We start from the raw sequence: 22,611 nt of genomic DNA on the forward strand, positions 1-22,611 counted from the left end.
CAGACTAGAACAAGCATTTCCTTCAGCTATTCCTCTGGCTTTTTCATGGTCCGTTTTGCTGTTTCTTAGGTCTGCCAGCTAGAAATATTTGCTTAATATGTTCCTAAGCCTGGAGGAGCTCACTTACTCTCTCAGAATGGGGCCTTGCAGGTAGGCCAGAGCTCTGCAAAATGGAAACAGGAGAGGCCATGGGGCACTTCAAGAAGAAAGCTAGATGAGGCAGCAGGAACTGTGAAGTCTTGGCCCATCTCTGACACAAACCAGTTGGGATCTTGGCTAGGTCCCCTCAACATTAAGCATCTGTTTCATTCTTTTTCTTTATATTTCCAGTGACTGGCATATAGTAGGCACCTGATAAATGCATGTTGATTGACTGATCTCTAGGAGGAAGTTGGTCTAGATGAGGTCCTAGGGCTATTTCACCTCTGACGTCTGTGATACTTTGGAGACTGTGTCTATACCCACAGTGAAAAAGAAAACAGATAATTTTTCAAATGATTTAGACTTGCAAAACTGCATCTTTCTGTACTGGTTCACCTATTCAGATACAGGCTTTTTCTTTTCTTTTAATCAGAACTGTGATTTCATCAACAAAAAACTCCCTCCGCTGAGGGATGTTTTCATTTGCTCTTATAACTTGTAATAGTATTAAAGAGTTACCCATGACACTAGCAGGTTTAATGACTTTCCCAGAGTAACACATCTACTGTGTTAGAGGCTAGACTTGAATCCTGGTCTTCCTTATTCTGAGGTCTGCATTCCATCCACTACTCCACTTGACTTCTTTCTTTTTTTTGCCTTTTTTGGAGGGGGGAAGGCAGAGCATTTGGTGTTAAGTCACTTGCTCAAGGTCACACGGCTAGTAAGTGTCAAGTGTCTGAGGTTGGATTTGAACTCGGGTCCTCCTGACTTCAGGGCCAGTACTCTATTCACTGTGCCACCTAGCTGCCCCTGACCTCTTTCAAAGTCTACTTTCTCTGCTTGATTTCAGTATGTAACTTCAGTTCACTCTGACGGGCATTTCTATGGGCACAAGATGAGCCAGGGTGGAAGTATTTAGAGGCTGGGCTCAAAGCCTGCCTTTCACAAATCCTAGTTGTATGACCATAGGAAAGGCATTGACCAGAGAACTCTCCATTCCCTTGGCAACTCTCTGAGACTGAAAGTTCCAGACAAGGTGCCAATGATTGTGGGTGAAGGGAGTTTCCACACTCTGATTTCCCTATAGGATAAAATCACAGGTCTGAGCCCCCCCTCAAAAAATACCCTAGATACTGATGATAAAAAGACAAACATAAAATAAGACTTTCCCTCAAGGAGCTTCCATTTGATTCAATCTCTTCCTAGTTTCTATCACATGAGGTCTGTTGCTCCCTATGTTCGACTTTTTCTTTATAATTTTCATCACTTTACTCGACACCTTATAAATTACAACTTCCTGCAGTTGAGTCATGTCTTCTATGAAGATCTCAGGCCTCTTCTTGTCAGTAACAAATGACTAGAAATCTAGCCCAGAGAATCTTTTTTTCACATTTTGGAAGAAAGGCCTCATTTGGGGGCATCTCAATGCTTCCCTCACCCTTTCCTTTTTTCACTAAAGAAGCCAGGGTCCTTATATCACCAGGGAAACCTACAGACCCTTGAGCGACTTCTTGGAGTCTGATACATTCAGGAATTCATTTCAGTGAGCAAATCTCTCAGTCCACATGAAATCCTTGGCTTTCTCTTGGTCCATAGCTCTGGCTTTGGTTTCCCCAAGTTGGTGTGTGGCTGGTTTAACAGTTCAAAGGGATTTTTAACTAGAAAAGTAAACATAACAATAAAGCTCTGAAATGATCTTGTGATGTTCGACTGTTATGGTCTTTTGCAAGAACGGGAAAGAGGGGAGGTAGAGTAGGGGAAGGTCTTTTCTAAGTTTTTCTGCTTTTCCACTGGTTTCTATGAGACTTATTAGGGGCATTAGTGGAACTGAGAAAATTCAACAACATACTGCTGGGTTTCCTTCTTTCTGGTTCTGAAAGGTTATAGGCAGGAAAAAAGGAAATATATGTTATATTTGTCTAACCAACTGAAGTATAAGAAAATGAGGCTGTTGGGACCACAGTGGTTTCTCACCTGTTCACTGTCAACTGTACGAGGTCTGTAGATTTTGTTGTTTAATCGTTTCAATCATGTCCGACAGTCTGTGACCCCACTGGGGGTTTTCTTTGCAGAGATACTGGAGTGCTTTGCCATTTCCTTCTCCAGCTCATTTGACAGATGAGGAAACTGAGGCAGAGTCAAGTGATTTGCCCAGGGTCACACAGCTAGTAAGTGTCTGAGGTCAAATTTGAACTCAGGAAGAGTTTTCCTGATTCCAGGCACAGTACTCGAACTGCTGCCTCGCCACCTAGCGGCCAGATTTTGATTTACAGCCAAATGTCTTTTTGAATTGAGTCTTGCCACTTACCATGTGTGTAACTTTGGGCAGGTCTCTTCCCCTTTTCTGGACCTCAGTTTCTTCTTCGGTGAAATAATGAAGTTTGATTAGATGACCACCAAGCTCTAAATGTGTGTTTCAGTGATGCTAAGTGCAGCAATAGTGCAGATTTGTATATGAATAGTAATTGTAAGAATGCACACTTAAGCAGCTCTTTGAAGTTGCAGAGTCTTTATATGAACTCATTTGATCTTCTCATCATCCTAAGAACTTAGGTACTATTTTATCCCCATTTTACAAAGGAGGCAACTGAGACTCACAGAGGTCAAATTACAACCAGTTAAAAACACAATTCCTTCACAACAATTCTGTGTGTTTGGTAGTGAAAGTATTCTTATCCCCATTTTACAGCTGAAGAAACTGAGTCTCAGAGAGTTGGAAGTAAGTTGTTTGAGGTCACTTGTCCAGTAAGTGGTGGAGCGAAGGTCTTCTGACCACAAGACCAGTGTTCTTTCCACATTTCCACACTGAAATCATTATTTTACATGGGGCAATTATCTACCCACTCACTCCCCCCAAAACCCAAACCTATAACTGAAGGAAATAAATATTTTAAATTTTTCTAGCCTGTCTACATTGGTCAGAATCACAAGAAAATGGCCTAAGTTGACTTTACTATGTAAATATAGCCTGACTTTTCTGGATTTTTAAAAATTTAAACAACCCTATTTTGCTTACACCCACAGAGTAGTTTAAAAGACAATTATAGAAAAAAAAGTTTAAATATATCTTTGTTGATGCATTTGTTGGGAGTTTTTCTTTTTGTTTCTTTGTTTCTCAAGAATAGAATTGGTCATTAGGGTTTTACAGAGCGTTCTGTTTCTACATTTCTTCAAGACTATCTAATGTGCACTATAACTCTAAATTTAGGATGATGAAGTAACAATTGCTATAGAAACCTAGCCAGGGGATTGTGAGCTAGATTTCTTTTGCGTTTTTCCCCTCTTCCTTCCAATTTCTGTCCATGTTTGGTGGGTTGTAGATGCTTGGGTCAATGGTAAAGTCTTGTGATAAGAAGTAGAAATAGATTGGTTTGAGATGTTCTAAGAGAGAGGGGATTTCCAAATCCCACTTCATTAACTTGTAATATTTGGGAGATAGTACCATGTCCCAAGAGCCTGGATCTGCATTTCTAGGCTTAGCTCTGCTGCTAGTCGCTAGGTTACCTTGGCCATATCACATCCCAAATGAGAAGATTGTCCAAAGACCTTCCAGCCCCAAATTGTCCAGGCAGCACAGTGGATGAAGCACTGGACCTGGAGTCAAGGAGACCTGAGTTCTAATCCTGACTCAGATGTTTACTAGCTATGTGATTCTGGGCAAGTCATTTTGCCTGTCTACCTCAGTTTCCTCAACTGTAAAATGGGAAATGTAATAGTATCTATCTCACAAGATCTCTGTAAAGATCAAATGAGATAATATTTGTAAAGTGCTTAGCCCAGTGCCTCATACTTAGTAGACACTTGATAAATGCTAATTCCCTTCTCCCTTCCCCTATGGTCTTTCCATGCTTTATAAAATCCTATTTCATCTTTTAAAAAAAAGTCTACTATCATATGAACCCTCTTAACAAAATAATATGAGTAATTTCTAGAGGGATTGTTCCCTATTCATCATAAAATAATGCCTCTAAGATGAAAGATTTGTAGCCCTTACTCTGTACTGAGTCCTACATTAGGTGCTATATGGATACAAAATCACCCAGGTTATTTATCAAAAGCTTGCAATAGTAATTACTCATCACTGTGTTAGTCCCTATGGAGGAGTACAAAAGTTTAAGACATAGAATGTCAAATTTGGAAGCAGTCTTAGGGATCAGTCCCTAAGTCCCTAGTTCAGTCCCCTCCATGGAATGGAATGGAATGAAATACTGTCATGCAGTTAAAAAAAAGTCAAAAGCGATGGTTTGATGCAGTTAAGTAAGCAAAACCAGGGGAATAATTTGCTCTATCACAGCATTGGAAAGATAAGCAACTTTGAAAGCTTTAAGAACTCTGCTCAGTGCAGTGACCCGTCATGATTCCAGGAGACCAATGATGTTGCCCAGCACTGGACAGACAGATGACGTTCTCAAAAGGCAAAGTGAGACATATTTTTTGATATGGTCAGTGTGGGAATTTATTTTCCTAGACTATGCATATTTGTTATGAGGTTGTTTTAGAAACATTGGTCACAAATGTCACATTGCAAATGTAATTTGTAGCATTTGTTCCAAACTTGACTCAAAGCCAAGTTTCAGAGGCAGGGCAGGATAAGCATTGGTGCTGAGCAAAGGCGAGAGGCACTCCAGGAGGAGGGATTTACCCAAGTAAAGTCAGGGAGATTGGAATAAACAATGAGGTAGGGTTGTTTGGAGCAGATCTTCTGTGCTGGCTAGCCTGAGAAGAGGGGAGGAACAATATCATTTAGCTCTTAAATGGCTGAAATAAGAGGAAAACTTTTGTTTAAAGAAAATTTGCAATCGCAGCACATTTCCTTTGAAATATTCAAATATGTTGGAAGGATGGCTCATAGAATCAAAGGAATTCATATTTGACAGGAACCTCAGTGTCCATCTGGTTCAACCCACACCTGGAAAAAAAATTGCCATATTTCACCGCATAATTGTGACAGATTTATGTCATTCCGTAAAAGTGGGGTGTGATCATTATGTCAAGCTTTAAAAAAATATTGTGCCAGAATTACTTAAAAATTATTTGTTACTAAACTGTATTTGATACAAGATTAGGATGCATGGAATACTTGTGAATATGCATTGAAATTGGGAAGATGCAAGTCTTTCCATATCACATGACTTCCTCATGGCAGCTTCACATGCCCACCCACTCCCCTTGCACCTACAGCAGTTCTTTATTGGGTTGAGTGGCAATACCATTACTACTACAGTGCTCTGAACAAACCACACCAGTCAGCTTTCAGACATATCCTGACAATGTTCTTGTGCTGATAATTCTAGGCTTGAGGCTCCCAATGTTCAAGAGATAAATGCTTATCCATATGCCACTGCTTTGTTGCTGCTTTGTTTGCCTCTTTAAGTGGCGTGATGAACAGAATTATACCATGAGATGATTATATGATTAAAGGTTATAAACCAATTTTTGAACTAAAAAAAAAACAGGGCGCAATGATTGTGCAGTGAAATATGGTAATTCCCACTACAGCATACCTGAGAAATGGTTATTCAGTCTCTGCCTGAAGGCCTCTAGTGAGGGGCCCCCTACCTCCTAGGGCAACCCATTCCCATGTGAGAACTTTAGATTTTCAGAAAGAGTTTATTGCTTTGTAATGTCAGCCCACTGCTCCCAGTTCTGCTCTCTGGGCCAAAGAGAACAAATTCAGTCCCTCTTCCACAAAATACATCTTCAGCTACCTGAAGATAGCTCTCATGTCCCTCCCTACTGAGGCTTTTCTTCTCTAGACAATGGCCCCAGTTCTTTCCACTGATCCCCACAGAACAGGGACTTGAGGCCTTGTACCGAATTAATTGTTCTCCTCTGGACATTGTCCAGCTCCCTTCCTAAAAATATGTTGCCTAGAAGTGAATACAATACTCCAAACATGGTCTGACCAGTTATGCTTCTCAAAGACATGTCATTTTGATATAAAAAGTGGAAAACTTTTACCTAATAAGTAATGATTTTTAAAATAACCCGTGGAAAATTGTTGGGAAAAGTAATTCAACAGATATTTAGTAAATGAATACTCTATGCCCCATATTGGGCTAGGTGCTATGAAAAAAGAAGACATAGCCCTCTACCTTTAAATCTATAATCTCATCATCCTCATCATGATAATAATAATATCTGATAATAGCTAACATTTATATAGTACTTACTATGTGCCATGCACAGTGCCAAGCAACAGTTCTCCTTTCATTGGATCCTCACAACAACCCTGGAAGGTAGGGCCTATTATTATCCCCATATTACAGTTGGGGAAACTGAGGCAGAAAGAGATTAAGTGACTTGCCCAGTGTCACATGGTTAGTAAGTCTCTAAGGCTTGATTTGAGCTCAGGTCTTCCTCACTTCAGACCCCACGCTATACCCACTGTGCTACATGATTCACATACATGAATTAATTGGAGAATAATTCATAAAATTGAATTTTAAAATGAATGAACAGACAGTAAATATTACATTTAGGATTGGAAAAGGCAAAAGGCACCACTGGCTGGAACAAATTAGCAAAGACTTTGTAGAAGAAGGAGTCGAGACAAGCCTTGAAAAACCCTGGAATTAGAAAGGCTAAGAGACAAAAAGAGGTATATTCCAAGTTGGGGAAACAGCTGAACCAAAAAAATAGAAATAACTGTGATTTAAATCAGAACTCAAATTGATTAAGTAACCAATGATTTCAGATGACTTACCTGCCTCCAACCTCCCAATAGATGGCTCATAGAATCAAAGGTGGTGGACTGTAGGTACAGAATAAGGTATATGTTGTTAGAGCCAATGTTTTCAATTCAATTGGCATTTATTAAGCTTCTACTATGTACCCAACACTGTACTTGGCATTCAGGACACAAAGTCAAAAGTGACAGTCCCTACCCTCAAAGACCTTACATTTTCCTGGGGGAACATAGCATGTATACAGATAACAATGTACAAAATCCATATGAAATCATTTCAGGAAGACCAGTAACAACTGGGGGAATCATGGGAAGCCTTTTGTAGAAGGGGGAACTTGAGCTTAGTCTTAAAGAGAACAAAGGGTCTAAGGAGACAAGAGGAGGAAGGAGAATATTTCAGGCATGTGAGACAGCATATGCAAAAACTAAGAGCTAATGGAGTATTCAGTTAAGAGAAGCCCAGGTCAGTCTGGATAGTGGATAAAGTGTGTGTAGGTGAGTAATGTGTAATCATTCACCCTGGAAATATAAGCCAGAGCCAGATTGCCAAGGGGTTTAAATGCCAAATCTGATTGGGGGGTGTGTGTGTGTACGTGTGTGTGTGGGGGGTGTGAAACAAAGATATTTTATCTTAGTGGTCATAGAAAGCAGCTGAGGCAGAGGACTGACATACATAGTCAGACCTGTGTTTTAGAAATAACAATAATAATAATAGTAGTAGCACCTACTGTGTGCCAAGCCCATGTGTGAAACACTTTCCAAATAATATCTCATTTGATTTTCACAACAGCCCTGGGAGGTAGGTGCTGTTATTATTACAGTTTTGTGGTTGAGGAAACTGAAGCAAACAGAGGTCAAGTGACTTGCCCAGGGTCACACATCTAGTAGGTATCTGAGCCTGGATTTGAACTTGCGTCTTCCTGACTCCAGGCCCAGCTTTCTATCCACATTGGAGGAGGGAAAGAGTTGAAGCAAGGATGCCAGTTGGAAGGCATTTGCAGTAGTCTGTTGTTATTTGTCCTTCGTTCTAGAAGAGAACCGTGACGTCAGGAAGGTGATGTCATGACTTGTAAGTGAATTGGATTTAAGTAAGGAAGGGCTGTGCAAAGCCTCACTTTCTCCTCTGGAGCTATCTGGGTCCAGGATGACTGAAGATGGCCCCCTGTAATTGTTGGGTGATGCCTGATGAAAACTGGAGCTAGAGTGATATCAGTGTGAGAGGAGAAGAGACAGACGTATGTGAAATGTTGTACAAACGATTTGGCAACTGATTTTAGATTTGGGAGATGGAGAATGCACTTAACTCTATATTGACTTTACAAAGCAGGGTTCTGTGGATGAAAGTTGTCAATGGGCAATGATAGCAATGATAAAAGAAAAGCATCAACAAATCATTTACGCACATATATACACACATTTGCATACACATACATATATACATATAGTTAACTCTTATACATACATATATTTATATGTATATATGCATATAAGGCCCTTCTTGATGGATGTGTGGGAGAAATTAACAAGAATGGCCCAAGTGTGCAGCATACATTTGGGAAATAGCCTGACCCTGCTTTGCCAGCCCAACCTTATGAAAGGCCTTGAATACCAGGAGGAGGAATTTGGCCTTGCTCCAGAGAGAAATAGTGGGCCATTGTTGGGTTATTAAGCAGGGGAGTGACACGCTAAAAGCAATGTTTTAGGAAGATTAATCTACTGGGGGATATGCAAAATGGATTGGAGGGGAGAGACCCCAGAGGAAGTAAGCCCAGTGAAGGCTATTGCAGTCATCCTGGGCTGGGGAAGAGGGGCATGAGTGAGGGATGGGGAGGGGGGCTGGGAATGTTGGAGGGATGAGTTGTTTATGTGCTGATGTTTTTGAGTTCTGTCTGAGCCCTGACTGCTGGGCCACTGACTGCTGGTGCAGTGTCATCGAAGGGAGAAGCATATTTTTAATGTCACATCCATCTTTTTTACCATAAGTAGTCCCTTCTTGGATAGTCACATTCAGAATTTTCAAGGAGAAACAGGTGCTGAGTAGGGGGACTTTTCTCTTCGGGAAATCTGAAGGGGAGGACTTTGCAATGACGGGACTGAGAGAGAGGGAAGGGTGAAGCTTAAGTGTACAGCTTAAGCAAGGGACCATGAAGGCCCCTGGGGCTTCGAACCCAGGTTCTAAGACATGTACTTCAATCCCAATGCTCCTTCAATCCTCTGTTTTGGACACGTGGCCAACTGAAGAGAGATTCTAAAATTTAGTTCTAACATGATCTGGGGAGAGAGGAAAGATAGAACATGGACTGAATATTTCAGTGTCATCTGGCCCATGGAACCAGGAGGAAAAAAAAGGCATTCTTTTATAAATGATGGTTTTCATCTCCAAAGATGAACTTCCAGCCTTCTGATCTCTTTCCTGAGCTCCTTGTCCTTTTCATCTTGTCTCAGTAGTCAGAAGTACAATCCAAAAACAATAGCTTTTCTGTTCTGCCTCAGTGATTCAGTTTAATTCTTTGTTAAGTATCAGCACCAGTAGGTGCTGGAAAGGCAAAGACAAAAGTGAATGTGTCCTTGCCCTCAAGGAGCTTAAAGTGCTCCTGGGAGGCTGGGCTGCCATCAAGAAGGTCTGTGGTTTCTTAAAAATAGATTTTTATTCATAAATTTGTTATTTCATTGCCTACATTTCGCCCTGTATCCTTCCCATCTCGCCTCCCAGAAACTCAGATCTTAGAACAAAGAATTTTTTCTTTTTAAAGAAGAGATAGAGGGAAAAAAAATCAGCAAAATCAATCAATACATTTTTTAAAGTGATGTTATGTGCAGTATTCCACTCCCATCTCCCCTTCCCCCTATCTCTTCAAAGGATTGGTGAGAAGCATCTTTGGGGCCAAGCAGAGAATATGTTCTGCATTGTTTTATTCGGTAGTGGGGAGAAATTTTATGATGTTCTCTCTACATGCCATAATCCCTGTGTTACTTTTTTTTTTTGCTTTTATTTTTGGAGGGCAATTGGGGTTAAGTGACTTGCCCAAGGTCACATGGCTAGTTTTTGTGTGTGTGTGTGCTAAGTGTCTGAGGCTGGATTTGAACTCAGGTCCTCCTGACTCTAGAGCTGGTGCTCTATTCACTGTGCCACCTAGTGGCCCATCCCTTTGTTACTTTTGACTCACATTTGAGAGTTCGGGGCACAATCCATGACCATGGAATCTGTGACCAAGGCTAACTGACTCCTTCTGGGATGGGGCCTAGCCTCAAAACACCATTCTCCAGGCAAACATCCTTTGTCTTCCTGTGCTCCCAGGGATTTATGATGTCACCCATGTGGGTGAGGATTCCCTCTAATAATGTTTGCCACAGCGTGCTACAGTGGGAAGCAGATCTGGTCATTTGAAGACCTGAGTTCAAATCTTATCCCTGCCATTTTAGTACCTATGTGACCTGAGACAGGTCATTTTACTAGCCCTCTTGGTCTGTTTCCTTATCCGTAAATTGAGGACATTGCTATATGGACTCTAAGGTGCATTCCAGTTCTAAATCCATGATTTCTGTGAGCCTGTGATCCATCCAAGCCTGCCATCTTCTCCAACTCCTGCCCCTGTGCTCCCATAAACTTCCCACAAGAAAGCCTCTCTAACCATTGGGTTAGGGGCTTTCTGTACTTTCTGTTGATAATGTCATGTTAGCCACAGCATTTGTAAGCTTTCCACTTAATTCCTATCTACTTGATAAAAGGAAATCACTGTGTCAGGATTTGAATCTGTCTTCAGACTCCAAGTCCAGTACTCGGTGACTCAGTCACATACTGGTCACTGGTAGTGATGGGGGTGGGGTTTGCCTTGGGGAAAGGACATTCTTACTTTCTTTGCTTTTGCTCCTTTCTTCAATCCACTTTTCTTTTGAGTTGTTCATCATTTGAAAAGCAATGGTTTAGTTCAAAAAGAAAGTATGCTTTGTAAATACAACCATAAGGAGAGCAACAAAGCACCTGAGATAAAGACATCCTTGCCTGGATAGATGTAGTGTTTCTGATCTCTCCACAGCATGGAGCCATCTATTCAATGAGTGGCGATCGTGGGGAGTCAAAAGATAATTTTGCGATTCGAGAAGAGCAATTTGGCTTTTTCAGAGCAGGTACAAATAATGACTTTGTCTGGCATGGGGCAGGATCTGAAGGAATGAAATCATAGGCTTCCAAAAAGGTTACAATTTGCCTCTGAGGAGCTCTAGCCATAAGAATGAAGAACTAGATGTTTTCCAAGGGACTCCATATTTCACTGAACATCCAGACATCCTGGAGAGGGAAGGAATCCTATAGCATTTTCTTTATTTGAAAAATGGAGAAGCCAGTGCTCCGAGAAGTACAAGTACTTGGGGAAGGTCATACTGTCATACCACAGGACTGGGCTGGCCATTAGGGAATTCTGATTCCCAAGAAATGGATTTTGCTTCTTATTTGTATTCTAGCACTTTGTTGCAATTACAAAAATTTAGGAAGCACTCTGAGGATTTCCCATATCTATCCCATATCATCCAAATAAGCTTTTACCGTTAGTCATAGCTGCTGGACTGAAATGGCAAAAGATCAGCCCATGATACTCCTGGAAAAGCAAAAACTCCAACCAAAGCCTTTCTGTTGCACATTTGTGAAGCCGTTATGGCGATGCTCATCTAGTTTTTACTCTGATAGGATCATGGGTCTAGAGTTTGAAGGAACTTAGATCTTAGAGGTCAGCTAGTGTAGCACTTCTTAAACTGTGGGTTTAAGTGGAAAACAGTGGGAAAAATTGGCAATAAAAGTTTTCTGAATGCGCAATGACCAAAAATTAGTTAAAAATCAATCTACTCATGGATCTGAGGTGTTTCTGGCAGCTCTTGCAACTTTGATGCGGCCTTGGTTGTGAACACACAGCGTGCACACTTTGCACTTCAAAGGCCAATGAACGCTGCAAAAATTGAAAAGGGGTGGTGAGTGGAGAAAATTTAAGAAGCCCTGATTCTATTCCATATCCCTCATTTTACAGAGGAGGAAATTGAAACCCGGAGAAGTGTGACTTGCCCCCCAAAAAGCAAATAGGACTATAGGATTTAAATCGAGAAGAGAAACTTGTCTAATCTCTTCATTTTACTTTTAAGGAAACTGAGGACTGGAGACGTAAAGCGACTTGCCTAGGGTCACATAGATAGTGGCAGATTGCATTTCAAATGCAATTTGAATAGAAGAAATTGGGCATTTTTTCCACTGCACCATTGGGAAGCTAGAGAATTATTAATGGTCCCGTAGTTATCTTTGTTGTTGTTATTATTATCAATGTATTTGTGTACTGGAGAAGGAAACGGCAAACTACTCCAGTTTCTTTGCCAAGAAAACCCCATGGACAACATTGGTGTGCTATGATCCACGGGGCACAAAGAGTTGGACATGACTGGATGACTGAACAACAAGTTCTTATTTACTCACATCTGGTATACAAGCTACTATATCTTTTTTTTATCTAGTTGGGGTCTGCCTTCATTTTTTGAGAACAGTAAGCACTCAGCAAATTGTACCATGATGCTTTAGTCATTGACAATGCCACAAATAGCACTGACCAGTGTGTACTGTACTCAGAGGAAGAAAAGTTGGACAAAACGTAGTTGAAATATAAGGCTTGCCCAGAACTCAACAACTGCTGTTCCCCTTCCCCATTAGCAGAAGGGCGAACTTCAGCACCAAATGCCAGGTAATGTTTTTTCAGCTGGGGATTCAGAAATCTTTTTTTTGCAACTGATAAAGGATGTCAGGATCACTGCAGATAACAGACATTTGATTTAGGCTAACTCCTTTAGTTTTTCTTGTTTGCTTCCCGGATTGACTCATGAGCTGGCCACCCGATTCCATTCATAATGTCTATGGGAAGTGAAAGTCATATTCATTCAGACTGGGATAACGATAACTAGAATCAATTTAAAAGTATAGGTTTGAAATATGTGCATGGAACCTTCTTGCTTAATCCTAAAAGATACAAAACACATCAGGAATAGTGAAAAATAAATTTTGATCATCCCTGAAAATCAGAGAATGACTACTGCTGCTACCATCCAGCAATGCTAATGAAGTCTTGAGATGTATTCAGTGCTTAAAAAGGAAAGCTGCCCCCTCCAACCAAGTTAATGCCTCTTATGTTGTCAATGGATGTTTGTTCTTTAAGTAGCAATGACATCAACTCTGTCCTTGTCTTAATTCTCTTAATAAATAATTCTGCAATTAGAAGTTTGCTAAAGTGAATGCGATTTCTGTTTTGCAGTTGATCGCAGAAAAGCAGAGAGATTTAATAATGATTTTTTCTTTTCCCAGGCTCCCTTCCGATCTGAATGATACATACAATGTCACCAGATTATCAGAAATTTAAGGAAAGTAGGCACATACTATAAACATAGCAGATCCTCTTTTGCTTCTCACAGCACTGTCCATTTAGAAGAGAAGGGACCCTAGACTAGAGATCATCTCACTCAACCTTCTTATTTTACTGAGGAAACTGAGGTCCAGAGATATGTTAACTTCTGATTAAGTTACATTGCTCTCTTCACATTTTAGCTTAAAAGGAGAAAGCCTGTCTGTCTGACCAAAAGTTCTTAAACTAAGAAATTCGATGGTTTTTTTTTTCCAGCTGTTAAAAACCGGCGCATTTAGGGTGAAGGGTGAGGATAAAGGGAGGGTGTGCTCAAAAGTCAGATCAGGAGTTCAAATACAAGTTGTAACATTGATCTCAGGGGAAAAGAAAAAGGATTGTTCATTCCCACTTGTTATTATGGTATAAAACCCCTCTTTACAACATTTCCATTCATAACATTTTCCTGAGTATGACTTTTGTCTTGGAAAGGTTGGGGTGAATTCCCACACATTCCTCCTTAAAATATGGCCTCATTTATTGCATTTTCTTTTCCCAGGCCTTTAGGATGCTTAAGGGAGTTCATTATGCTACAGAGAAAAGAGAGACTCCCAAAGAGAAAGAGAATTTGCTTGGAATGTTAGAGAAATTCCTTCGTCGCAGGGAAGAACATTTAGCTAATTCACAAATCTATATTCTGTTTATGTATCTCTTGTCAGTATATGGTCATTTTAGTTCAGTTAGGACCCTTTGCCTTGATTATAGGTGTCAGGATAGAAAATATTTACTGAGCCTGTGTCCCTGCTGTGAAATTCAGAATGCATGGTTTCAAATATATCTATGAAATTCAAAAACATTTTTATTTCTTCCTGTGCAATGATGACTTGTAAGATTCTAGGATGGGAAGTCTTATTTTTTTATTTACTTTTTAAAAATAAATTTTGTATCGATAGCTTCTTTTTCTTACGCTACCCGTAATTATCCCAAGTATCACTTCCCCAGCCCTCCCAGAGAGCCATCCTATATAACAAATAGTATTTTTAGAGAGGAAAAAAAATGAACTCGATTGATTGATGTATTGAAATGGTCCAAAATAATATGTAATGTGTAATACCTGTGAACCTTTCTCAATATCTCTTCATTCAAGTCCCACCTGATCTTTATAATTTTGTCACATTCACTTTTTTTTTTTAAGCAATCAGGGTTAAGTAACTTGCTCAAGGTTACACAGCCAGTTATTTCTGGGTGTGGTGCTGAGTGTCCGAGCCCGGGATTCGATCTCCAGGTCGTCCCAACACTAGAGCCGGTGCTCTTACTCGCTGAGCCACCTGTCACATTCACTTTTGATGTTTTTCTGTATAGTTCTTTTATGCATTTAAATTGTTGTGATTACTGTGTATCTGGAGAGAGTGAGGTTGGGATGGAGTGAGGCTGGTGACTTTGCAAAACTTTGCATCACTTAAATACAATTCACAAGCAAGGCAAGGCATCACCCTCATCATGCCATTGGTTCTCTTGGAGAACAAAGTATGAATTACAGCATTGTTTTCCTGACTCTTTTAACTTTACTCTTCATCACTTCATGTAGATCTTTCCATGCTTCTCTGTATTCATCACATACATCATTTCTTAAAGTAACATTTCATTATACCATAGCCTATTCAGCCATTCTCCAATTGATGGGCATTTCTACTTTGTTTCCCTTTCTTAGTTATCTCCCAAAAACCCGCAAATCCTGCTGCTATAATTATTTTGGAGCATCTGATGACTTTCATCTTATTGATGGCTTCCTTGTAGTATAAGCCGAGTAATGGAGTCTCTGGTTCAAAGTACATTTTGCTAGCTTTACTTGCGTAATTCCAAGTTACTTTCCAAAATGGTTGTAATATTTCAGAACTCCACCAATAGTGATTTAGTGGGCTTGTCATTTCAAAACCACTGCAGCATTAACTATTTGCATTTTTTTTGTCATTTTCACCAATTTGTAGGGTCTGAGGTATCAAGGTTGTTTTGATTTGCTTTTCTCTTATTATTAGTGATTTAGAGCTTTCTTTCATGTGGTTGTGAATACTTTGTAATTCTTCTTTTGAGAACTGTTTGTCCATATATTTTATTAATTATTTGTATATCTTGGATACCAAAGTCTTATCAGAAAAATTTGATACAAATATTTTTTTCCACTAAATTACTTCCTTTCTTAATCCTTGATGTATTCATTTAGTCTGTGCAGAAACTTTTCAGTTTCAGGTAATGAAAGTTATCTATTTTTTTTGTAATTGTATCTGTCTCTTGTTTGTTTAAGAATATATCTCTTACCCATAGCCATGAGAAGTATTATAAGTTTCTTTTCTAATTTTTTACACTATAATATTTCATATTAAATCACTCATCTGTTTAGAATGTATTGTGGAATATGGTATAAAATATTGCTCTAAACCTAATTTCTGCCAGACTGCTGTCAGTTTTCCCAGTAGTTTTTATCAGTTAAGGAATTTTTTTCTAGGCAATTTATATTCTCCACTTTATTAAAACACTGGGTTATTGACTTCTATTGCTTCTGATTTTCCCTTGTTTAGACTGCTATGTTGTAATGTAATGCCAAGGAAAGACAACTTCCCAAGGTTCCGAATACCAGCATAGGGGCTCTCCATTTTATTCAGTGACAAACCAAGAACAGAGAAGATCAAAACATGACATCATTCCAAATACAGCATTTACTAAGTGTGATTAAATAATCTCCGAGTACTACCCCACCCCAGGACCTTCCAATCATTCAATCAATTACAAAGTCTCTGTTCTAAATACTTCTCCACCCCTAGGCTATACCTTCATTTGGTCCACCACAAAACCCCTCTTCTCAAATGGAGATTAGTTTCCAAACATAGGTAAAGTACCTTCATTTGTCAATCACAGAGCACAATAAGGTCAAAAGTTCCCCACCCCTGGATCACAATTGAATCTACCCCAGAGTTACATCAAGTTTAAACACAGCACTTAATACCCAAATGGAGGTCTTTTCTTCATCTTGACAGGAGGCAAGTTCTCAGCAATCTTAGTTCCTGGGGAGACAAGGCTTAGCAAGGCCATAAGATACATTGCCAGTCCCTTCATGAATTTATCCTCTGTCTGTAGAACAGTCCTAGAACCCCTGAACACATTAGCAAAGCCCTCTCCCAGGATTTCTGTAAACATACAACAAGAAAATCCTTCTTCAGGGCTTCTGAACCAACAGAAAGGCTCCCAGACCCCTGCAACAACAGCACTGTCCTTCACCAGTGGACAGTATTCACTCTGTCTGCAGGACAGTCTCCAGACCCCTGCAACAACAGCACTGTCCCTCACCAGTGGACAGTATTCACTCTCTGTCTGCAGGACAGTCTCAGGGCTTCTTAGCGAACAGCCAGGTTCCAGGACTTCTTCAACAAAAGGACTGTCTTTCACCAGTGGACAAATCTGGCAAAACAACATCAAAACAGACAGACAAAGTACCAGCAAAACAGCCATGTCTCCTCAGTCCTTGGCAGCTCAGGGAGCAGGTCTCAAAAGTCCAGGGCAATTCAAAGCGGCCACCAGCAATTCTCTTAGTCTCTCTCTCTCCACGAGGTGCTGCTTCCAAAAAGATCTTCCACCTCTCTCTAGTGTCTCTCCAAATCTACATCACCAGCTCCTCCCAGTTCAGGACTTTCTTTTCACATCAACAAGCCCATCCCACAGGCGGGATTAACAAACTCTGGGTTTTAACACAATCAATTTGAAAACCAAGCCAATACAGGGGAATCTTTAATTGCCATTACTATCACATTATTGCCATTACTATCACATATATTGGTCTGTCTTTCTGTTTTCTTTTAACCAATAGATAGTTTTTATAACGGCTTCTTTACAGCATAGTTGGAAGTGCAATTTCCCCTTTGTCCCTACTTCTTTTTATCACTTCCCTTGATAATCTAGATCTTTTGTTTTTTCCAAATTAATTTTGTCATCTTTTTATCAAGTTCTATAAAGTATCCCTCCAGTAATTTGATTGGGATAGCATTAAAAGTATAAATTAATTTGAGTAGTATTGTCATTTTTATCATATTGGCACAGCCTAGTCATGAGCACTAGATATCCTTCTGACTATTTAAAAGTTGTTTTTATTTATTTATTCATTCATTCATTCACTCACTCACTCATTCGTTCATTTATTTATTTACTTATTTATTTATTTGTTTGTTTGTTTGTTTTTGCCTTTTGGGGGGCAAATGGGGTTAAGTAACTTGTCCAAGGTTACACAGCTAGTTTTTTTTGTGTGGGTGTTAAGTGTCTGAGGCTGGAACCAGGAGCTTTACTCACTGCGCCACCTAGCTGCCCCCGTAAGGATTTCTTTTTTCTTTTCTTTTCTTTTTTTTTTTTTTTTTTGCCTTTTGGAAGGGGGAAGGTAGGGCAGTTGGGGTTAAGTGACTTGCCCAAGGTCACACAGCTAGGTTTGTGTTGTGTCTGAGGCTGGATTTGAACTCAGGTCCTCCTGACTCCAGGGCCAGTGCTCTATTCACTGTGCCACCTAGCCACCCCTGTTTTTTATTTCTTTAAAGAGCACTTTGTAAATGGATCTATAATAAGTTTTTTGTTTCCTTTGGTGGGATAATCCCTAGATATTTTATGCATTTATTTGGAATGGGATTTCCATTTCTATTATTGATTTTTGTGTCTTGTTACTATTATATATGCTATATCAAAACATTGCTATTATATATTATACAGATAAAGTAAATGCGTCTTATATCATGTACATGATTTAACTATAGTTGGACCTCACTTCTCTGTCTAGAGAAGAGAAAAATATTCCATTTTTATTCTCTGTGTTGGTTTGCCCAAAAGTTGCAATCTGGTTTCCTTTTGTTGATCTTTTCATGTACATTGTTGGAGTCATTGTGTGTATTCTTATTCGAGTTGTACTTATTTCGCTCTGCATCAGTTCCTATAGATCTTCCCATGTTTCTCTAAACTCTTCATCAGACTTATTTTTTTTCAAATACTTTGTTAATCTGATTTCCCAGGTTGGTGTGCAAGGAATTTAAACAAGCAGAAGCCCTCATTTACTTTGATTACACATGCTCCTTTTCCTTCCATCCTGTCTTAGGTTAAAAAGATGCTGATTATGTCTAAGTCACAGGGTAATTTACCCTTCTGACCTTCCATAGGCTCCCATAAATCTCTCTACTGCTGAGAGGCTCAAGTTTTGTTCTTCATTCAGCACAAAGCATGCCTGCTTTCTAAGCCACTCCACAGAGCAGACAGAAGAGACACAGTGTAAATTGTGTATGGGGCTGCTTGGGGGAGGGCTAGTGAGAGCCTTGGCCTTTCTAAGAATGTGAAGAGGGGAATTCTGTAGGACACTTTGCCCTTTTTTGAAGGATCCTCAATTGCCTGTATAATGTCAAACATAAAGTTGCTGACATGACCCACTTTGGCAAAAGGAGCTGAGGATGCTTTTCTCTGATGAAGAAAAGGCTTAGGGGCTTAAGTATAGTCAATAAAAAAATAGGATCATTGTTTTGGTCCTAGATGCAAGTATAGAATGAAGTACTACATGGGGTGATATCCAAGGGCCTTTCCAGCTCAAAAATTGTCTACGGTGGGTGATAAGTGGGCCTAAGCCTGATTAGCTGCACCGGAAACTAAGCAGGGTGATAAAACAGGCTTACCTCATAGGAAATATAGTCTCTGCTGAACCCCAGGCTTTCATTAAAAGGGGCTGTAGTAAGCCAGTCCCAAATCCAACTGTCAAAGGGGAAGTGGTTTATATACATTTTATAAAAAAAGTCCAGGGAAAGCTCCCAGAGGTCCAGTGGGAAAAGCATTGGATTTGGAGTTAGAAGGACCTCGGTTGGGCAAGACACTTCCTCTCCCTAGGCCTCAATTTCCTCAGCTATAAAATGAGGGATTTGGAGTCCTAGGACTCTTCGAGTGGCTTCCAGCTCTAAAGCTATGATCCTATCCTATGAATGACAGGCCTTTGATTAGAAAACAGACAATATAATGAAATGGGCCTTCCTTTGCATAGTGGAAATCTCTTTTCCAAAAGACTGTATGGCTACTAAGCTCCTAAGTAGAGAATTTGAACAAGTCTTGCCAATTCTCTTCTAGTATTCGGGTGCCAGACTTAGACTTTTTCCTAGTTATTTTGTGGGGTGGTTTTCAGTCTTTTTTTCCCACACCATGATGTGCCCAATTTCCCTAGCTCTCATGTCCTGCTACCTCCCCCATTTTTTTCTTTGCATTCACTCAGTTGTACAAATTTGAAGCTTCTTATCAATTGGCCCATTCTTGCCTGCTATTGGCATCCCATTCAAACTACTCATGCTGTCACTAAGCAACTATCTTGAGTGACTGGGTGCTTTCTGTGTTTGCCATTGATGCAATGTGTCTTAGGTCCATTATCTGTTCCCTGTTCCCTCCTCCCCCTCGCCATCCTGTGGTGGTTGCTGTGTGTTTTCCTGTTGTTGTTTGTATTTTATTTTTAGTCTGAGGGGAGGGGAGGAATGCCTCTGAGAAAGGCCCTCCAGTTTGCTCCTCTTTACTGAACGAGGCATTTAACTGTGCCAGCTTTTTACGTCTAAGAAATGTTTCGGCAGTGCCAAATGCTGAAAAAAGGAAGCTGCGTTAGTAAGAACTGCAGAAAAAAAGCCTGATCTCTCAAGGTTCGGTTCAAGGCCACCTCCTACGGGAAGCCTTTCCTGATTACTCCAGTTGTTAGTGCTTGTTCCCCTGTACCCCCCCATTAGTCTGTATTTATTTTCTATTCGTTTATCTGTGTATATGTTGTTTCCCACAGTTAGTTGTGAGCTCCTTGAGGGAGGTTTTGTCTTTGTCTAACCCTGGGCCTGGCATATAGTGGGTACAACATGAAGAATCCACATACCCTTAAGATATCTGAGATGCCAACTTTTACCAATTTCCCACCATAAGCAAGACGCAGTGGCTCTTGGGATTGACAGTGCCTTTTGTTTGGTTTTTGGTTGCTATTCCCATCTTTTTACTTGATTAATGACATGTAGCATAGAAGGAGAGAAGCATTTTGTAAGGGGAGGCTGGGAGGTATATTTCCCAAAAACATGAGAGAAGGAGGGCTTTTGTCATGAACAAGAAGCATTACCCAGACCAGATACTAAAGTATGATCAAGATGGAAAGGGAGAGTCAACTCAGCTTTGCCTGTCTATCTTAATGACAATCATATTGGTCCTAGAGGCAGAAATCCCCAAGTTCCATACCCATCTTGGATACTTATTAGCTCTGTGACCCTGAGCAAATCATTTAATCTCTTTGTGACTCAGTTTCCTCATCTGTAAAATAAGGATGTTAGACTCAATGCCCTCTAAGATCCCTATCAGCTCTAAAGCCATGATCCTGTGATTCCCCGAGAAGCAAAATTGCTATATAGGCTCTGAGTGTGGGGGTGATGCATGGGAGGGATTTTATTCTGTCAGAAGGTTTTTTTCTGTTTGATGCCTGTCATAACAACTGTTGTCCTGTCTTGTACCCTTCTTGCAGTCTTGCTGAGTACTTACAAACCCTTTTTTATAAACAAGGCATTACCCCAAACCCACATGGTTGATGATGATGTTTGAAGTCCAACAGACAGAATGCTAAGGCAAGACCTAAACTATCATGGAGAAAATGAGAGGAAACACAGAATTATGCCATGCAATCCTAATGATCTCTTAAGTGCTTCAGCTTTCGTTAGCAATGTGAAAGATGCACTCTGCTGTCTAATTTACCCGAGCATGAACACCTCATTCTTTTGCCAGGGAGCCATGGTAAATGATGAAGTCAGTTCTATTATTTTTTCTAATGAGTTTTTATTATTATTTACCCACTCCTGCCCCCCACAGACACACACCTCTGAGTACGCATGACCTCCATTGATAGGGCAGATTCCATATACGCAGTTGTTCTCTAAAATCAACAGTGTGATGAGATTGATGAATGATGCGACAGCAGGAGGTGTTATGGAAAAGGTGGCTGGACTGGAAATCAGTGAACCCAGATCCAGCTCTCTGCTCTGCTCCTTCATTTATTATTACCTGGGGAACCTCGAGCAAGTCAGCCTCTCTCGGCCCCAGTCTCTTCATCTCTAAAAGGAAGAGGGCGAACTTCAATAACTGTTAGATAATCCCAGCCTTGATTCTAAAAGGTGTCCCTAATGGGGATACATAGTCATAATGAAAATGAAGGAGACTCCGAAGGTAATGGACTGAAGGTATACAATGAAGCCTATATTCTTAGCCATGGCCATGTGGAGTTTGTTGGATTTAACTCTGCTTCTGGCTTCTAAGAGAGGGTTCTATTTGGTGGGGGGAGAGGGGAGGGGAAAGAGGATCAATGGAGAATTTGTGAAGTCATGATTTTTACAAAGGAGCAGCAATAAAACATGGATATCAGAAAAAGAGACTCCCAAATGGTTGCTTATTTCAGTGTTTGTTTTGGCCTTAGCCCCCATGAAAAACTTGAGTGCATTTATTTCTTTCTTTGATCATCAGGGATGGAATAAGCATTTGTTAAGTACTAACATTTATTAAGTACTATTTGTTAAGTATTATGTTCCAGGCACCCTCCTAAGTACTTTACAAATGTTATCTTATTCAATCCCCATTATTAGGGGTTAGGTGTTTATTATTATCCCCATTTTGCAGTTGAAGAAACTGAAACAAAGATGGGTTAAGTGACTTGCCCAGGGTCACACAGCTAGTAAGTGTCAGAGTCTGGATTTGCACTGGGGTCTTCCTGACTCAAGAGCGGCATTCTATCCACTGTGCCAACTGGCTGCCTCTGTATTTGTTATTGAGACAATGTGAGGTAGTGGCTAGAGTGATGCTGGATTTGGTGGTAGGAAGATCTGGGTTCAGTTGTTATTTCTGATGCTTATCAGCCAAGTGACCCTGGGCAAGTCACTTTCCCTAGGCATCAGCTTCCTCATCTGTCAAATCAGGAGAATCATATCCATAGTAACCTACCTCACAGGGATTTTGTGAGGCTCTAGGAAGACCGCACTTGGCAGACTAAAAGTGCCACTGAAATGCTGGCCATCCATCATCACCATAATCACTTGGATAATTATTGTTATTATTGGAGGGAGTGTTTGAGTCCTCCTGCTATGGGAATGGGCTGCTGAACAAAGGGACAGAACTCCCAGAACTCCCAGTCATCTTTCTTCTACTTTCTGGTGAGAGGAAACTCAAGATATTCTATCTTCCCCCAGCTGTGTTTCTCTTTAAGTTTAAATTTAAAAGATATTCCAAACAGGCCTGTACAGAGGGATCTAGTGGAGGGGGTTGCCTTGGCAGAAAGTTGAGCCATATTTCTATTTTGAACAACAGAAGACAAGAGGACTGCCTCGCTCATCTGGCATGGGCTGAGGTTGGCTACTGACCCAG

This window comes from Petaurus breviceps, unplaced genomic scaffold (assembly GCF_028583685.1).
Source record: "Petaurus breviceps papuanus isolate PSGF00001 unplaced genomic scaffold, PetGlider_PUasm1.0 90881, whole genome shotgun sequence".
Taxonomy (NCBI): Eukaryota; Metazoa; Chordata; class Mammalia; order Diprotodontia; family Petauridae; genus Petaurus; species Petaurus breviceps.